The sequence below is a fragment of the Mandrillus leucophaeus genome, unplaced genomic scaffold, assembly GCF_000951045.1.
Source record: "Mandrillus leucophaeus isolate KB7577 unplaced genomic scaffold, Mleu.le_1.0 Scaffold881, whole genome shotgun sequence".
In the NCBI taxonomy this organism is placed as follows: Eukaryota; Metazoa; Chordata; class Mammalia; order Primates; family Cercopithecidae; genus Mandrillus; species Mandrillus leucophaeus.
In genome coordinates this window covers 754729-759698 of record NW_012109597.1, presented here as the reverse complement: position 1 = coordinate 759698, position 4970 = coordinate 754729, and the positions used below count along the sequence as shown (strand labels likewise).

Sequence of the window (4970 nt, the reverse complement as noted above, 5' to 3'; positions counted from 1 at the left end):
AGACTCCGTCTCAAAAAAAAAAAAAAAAACAAAAAACTTACTGGTACCAAGAGCCATTGTAGGTGCTTTATCTTATTTGAGCTTTACAATATCCAGAAGACACAGTATTACTAATATCACATTTTGAAGGTACAGAGGCTGAGGCACAGAGAGCTTAAATAATTGACACAAAGCCACACAGCAAATGGGCCTTACTTGGAATATGAATCAATGAAGCAGAATGGTCCTGGAGCCCATGGTCTTAAGCAGTACATTATTCTACTTCTCCAGTATATTAGATTGATACAAAAGTAATTGCGGTTTTACAAAGTAATGGCAAAAATGCAATTACTTTTGCATCAACCTAACAGAAAAAAAGATACTCCATATGCTGAGAGTTATGTTTTTCTCTTGTCAAAATTAGTTTTGCAAGATAGGTAAACTAAGTCTAAAATAGTGGTCTTTTATGGACCCAAGATATGAAATCTTTTACTTATCACTCTATCCTTTTCATTTTTAAGTTCTGCTAAGAAAGGAAGACAAATCTGATTAAGACAACATATTTACTATCATAACTTACAACTGAATAATGTAATAAATTACTGTTCCTATTGCCCAACATACAAGTGAATGCATACAAGAGATTCATCACCAACCATAAGGGACATTTCTCCCTAAAGGTCAAGATTTTTCTGCATACCCAAAAACCTACCTAAAGAAAGGGTAAACTCTGAAAAAAAAAAATATGTTTCTCTGATTATTGGCAACATCATTTTCCAGCTCAGTCAGCCTGGAAGCTTCAGTTATTTTTTTAGAGAAATGATGGTACAGTGGTAAACTGCAATGACTCTGGCGCTTGACTAAATGGCCCCAAATGTCAGGCATGGTATGTTTTACTTTTGAGACCTGGGACCATTTGCTTAAATGATGTCTTTCTCAGTTTCCTCTTGCACAAATGGGGATGACATTAGTCATTAACATTTAAAACAACCCTGGCACTCAGTAAATCCTGCAGAAGCATTAAGTATAACTATTACTCCCTGAACCTATTTACTTCCAAATAAATCTCACATGCTCCAAACCCTGCCAGTCCCTCCCCACTGCTATGACTTTAGGTCTTGCCCTCATCCCTTCATTCTTATCCCTCTATAAATGCCTAAAAATTGATCTTTCTGCAACAAGTCTTCCAACTGCATCCACTTTGAAGGTATTACCAGAATAACATTTAAAAATACCTTTCTGTTCACAGGATTAGCCCTCATGAAATATTAGCTCTCCATTTTTAATTACATACCAATTAAATTCAAATTTCTTGAAGGGTTATCAGTATTTCCCACAACCTGGTACCAGCTTTATTTTCCAGTTATCTGTTTTTAGTCCAACATAAGAAACATATTCTTGTGCCAAACTAATTAATTTGTCATTCATTGAGTGTGAAGTATGCCTCTTTACTTCTAAATGTTAGTATGCCATTTTCTTGACTATTCTGTTAACATTCTCCATCTGCATCAAGATCTAGCCCAAATTCAATTTCCATAAAACCTTGGACCGATATGGTTCAGAATTATATCTCCTTTCTGAGGTCTCCTATAACGGCTTCTTTTTTCACACATCTGTGCATTTTATTGTTTCTCAAATTATTTAAAATGGCTTTTAAATTGTATTAGTTTATACCATTCTCATGATGTAACTTACCACAGCCTCTGCTTTATTTATATGAGGGAATAGCTTATTTCCTCAAACTAACGACAAAGTTTCCTTGAGAGTTCTTTTTGTCTTTCTCTCCCACTTGCTCTAGTCCTTACTAACACAGTACCTCTCAATTTAGGAGCATGAACTATTAATTGAACCAAATGAAATAAAATTACTAAACAAAATCACTAGCTTTGTCTTCCAGAGGTCAAATCTAGAAATGGAGACTTCATCCCTTCATTCTCACCCCTCTGTAAATCCTTCAATCTCAAAACCAAAAGTAGTGTGGGAGCATGAACAATTTGATCCATTCAATTTTAGAGCAATAGTCTTTTAAATACCAGGAATTCCGAAAACGTCCCCAGATAAAATGTCGCTGATGGTTTGTTTCAAGAAATAAAGTGTACAGGGTTAGGACCAATGGGTGGCTAATGTGAAAGAATTTGAAGATCATCAGAGTCCAAAAGGGAAAGCATGAATGTGGCCTGTGTGATGTAAAGGATAGTACTATGAACATTACACATCTGAAGATAATAAGGAGGGAAGAGAATGGTAAGTCAAGCTCAACCTTTCATTCCAATCTTTTCTTCACTGCAGAAAGCAACTAAAAAGGACCACAAGAAAAGGGTGTGGCCAGCCACTGCCAATTCTGAAAAGTATAATAGAAGAGTAAGATATTATCTCTGCTATTAGGGGAGGAGTTGTTATATATTTTTAAGTTTTCTCTAATCAAATAGCATTTTGTTCAAGGCAACTCATTTTGGGTTGCTGATTGGTTCTACTGACACTTACTATAAGGCAATTGTTATTTTTTTAATTTGAAATTCAGTCATAAAATACTCATTTACTCTGATGAGCAGTGTTGGCCAGAGCACTTTATCAGGGCAGAGGCATATTTTTCTACAACAATTTCCAGCCCGACAGCCAAACAAGAACGCAATTCCACTCACAATAGCCCCCAAAAGAATAAAATACCTAGGAATACAGCTAACCAAGGAGGAGAAAGTTCTCTACAAAACACTGGTCAAAGAAGTTAGATATGACACAAATAGAAAAACATCCCATGCTCATGGACAGGATGAATCAAGGTTGATAAAATGGCCATGATGTCCAAAGCAATTTACAGATTCAATACTATTGCCATCAAACTACAAATGATATCGTTCATATAATTAGGAAAAACTATTTTATAATTCATAAACCAAAAAAGAGCCAAAATAGACAAGGCAATCCTAAGCATAAAGAAAAAACTAGAGGTATCACATTACCTGTCCTCAAACTATACCACAGGGTTGTAGTAACCAAAACAGCAAGGCACTGAAACAAAAAGAAATACACAGAACAATGGAACAGAATAAAGACCCCAGAGATAATGCTGCACACATACAACCTTCTGATCTTTAACAACGCTGACAAAAAATACCAAAGACTGTAAATGGAAATGGGTTATTTTATGACTGCCAAATTAATCGAGCATGACTGCAATTGAGTAGAACAATAAAAATATTACTTACTGTATGTTGCACTTGGCAATTTCAAAATGATTTGCAAACATTCATCCTCAAAATGCTTCTACAAAAATGCATCTGTGGAGGAAGAAAAACATCCAAAAGAGTAAACAATTTGTCAAGGTCACAGAAAAACTAACACAGACCAACACACACTTAAACACAATACACTGTAACATACTAAAATAGGTTTTGCAAAATGTAGACTATACATTTAGCAAAGTATAATGGGCTGATGAACAGAAATATTCCCAACTACATGCAAATATTCCAAAACATCAATCAAGGAGGACACTTTGAAGAAAGAGGTAAGAGAAGTCTGCATACTAGCTTCATAATTATATGCAAGAAACACAGTTGGCAGAACGGCATAAAAGTAATTCAAAAATATGAGATGTTCAAATATACTTGGAGAGTTGAGGTGATTATTCAAATATTTCAAGTTTTTAAAAGGTACTATTATCTGATATATCAGGATCACTGAGTTAGAAAAGAATTTTGCTTGATTTATCCAGAGAGTTGCACCAATTCACTTTGTAATTGCATTTCAATTCTAATTGAAAACCATGCACAGAGAAAAATGCAGGCATGCGACCTGCATACCTCACAAAAATACACAAACAGATCCATTCTCTGTGTTTCAGAATATCAATGTGATTATAAGGAGAAAGTGATTTAATCAAGCATTATTAATTAATTTGTTAGTTTTAGAGTAGGGTTTTGAAAGAGCATATTGATTTTGAATATCAAAATATTTCAACTTAAATGGGTTTTATGCTACTGAGTATATACAGTGTTATAAAAGAACTATTCAAAGAAATATAACAAAATACAACCTAATGAAAATTATCAGCCTGGCCAACATGGTGAAACCCTGTCTTTAATAAAAATATAAAAATTAGCCAGGCATGGTAGTGAGTGCCTGTAGCCCCAGCTACTCAGGAGGCTAAGGCAGGACCATCGCTTGAACCCAGGAGGCGGAAGTTGCAGTGAGCTGAGATCATGCCACTGCACCCCAGTCTGGGAGACAGAATGAGACTCCATCTCAAAAAAAAATATATATATTATATATAATATATATATAATATATATATAAAATATATATATTATATATAATATATATATTTTATATAATATATATATAAAATATATATAAAATATATATATTATATATAATATATATATAAAATATATATATCCCTTTAAAAACACAGTGTGTTCTTTCAGACAGCTCAGACACACTATAAACAATACAAATAAAAATTCCCTTAAGTACCAAACATCTTTAAAGGAATATTAGTTCTCAGCAACAAACAGAATTTCTGCTCAGAGAGATCTGTGTCTTGATGGTACTAAGCAGAACTAGCAGTTTAATAATACAAAAGTTGTGCTTTTGTGTTCACCAAAACCAACTGTAACCAAATCAACAATTCAACATTCAGAATAAGCATTTTGAATAGAAAATCTAATTTATCTTCCTCTAGTATGTTAAAGACACTGGGAATACACAGGTCTCTACCTGGCCCATGAATAAATGATTTTACTAATGTTTTACACAGAACCTCTCAAACAGAGAAAACTGGATATAATTAGCAAGTTTATAGTTAAATGGAAAAAGTAAATCAAGAAATGTCCAAGAAATTTTGTATTTTCTAAGTTTAAAACTTAAAACATAATAAAAGATATATATATTCTTCTTCACATATAATTCAGTAGAATTATAAAGTTATAACAATTAGCAAATCTCTATATTTCTTCATACTTTAGCATATTCATCCTCATAGACAAGAA

The 4970-nt window shown here is 33.4% G+C and overlaps 1 protein-coding gene across 1 annotated transcript in view; it reads right to left on the bottom strand.

Moving 5' to 3' along the window:
- Window positions 1-3269, bottom strand: part of GALNT13 (polypeptide N-acetylgalactosaminyltransferase 13) — a gene marked incomplete at its 3' end in the record, with an annotated part of 293810 nt that extends 290541 nt beyond the window's left edge. The window contains exon 1 of the mRNA XM_011969317.1: window positions 3186-3269. The remainder of the gene's footprint in view (window positions 1-3185) is intronic.
- Window positions 3270-4970: the final 1701 nt, after the last annotated feature.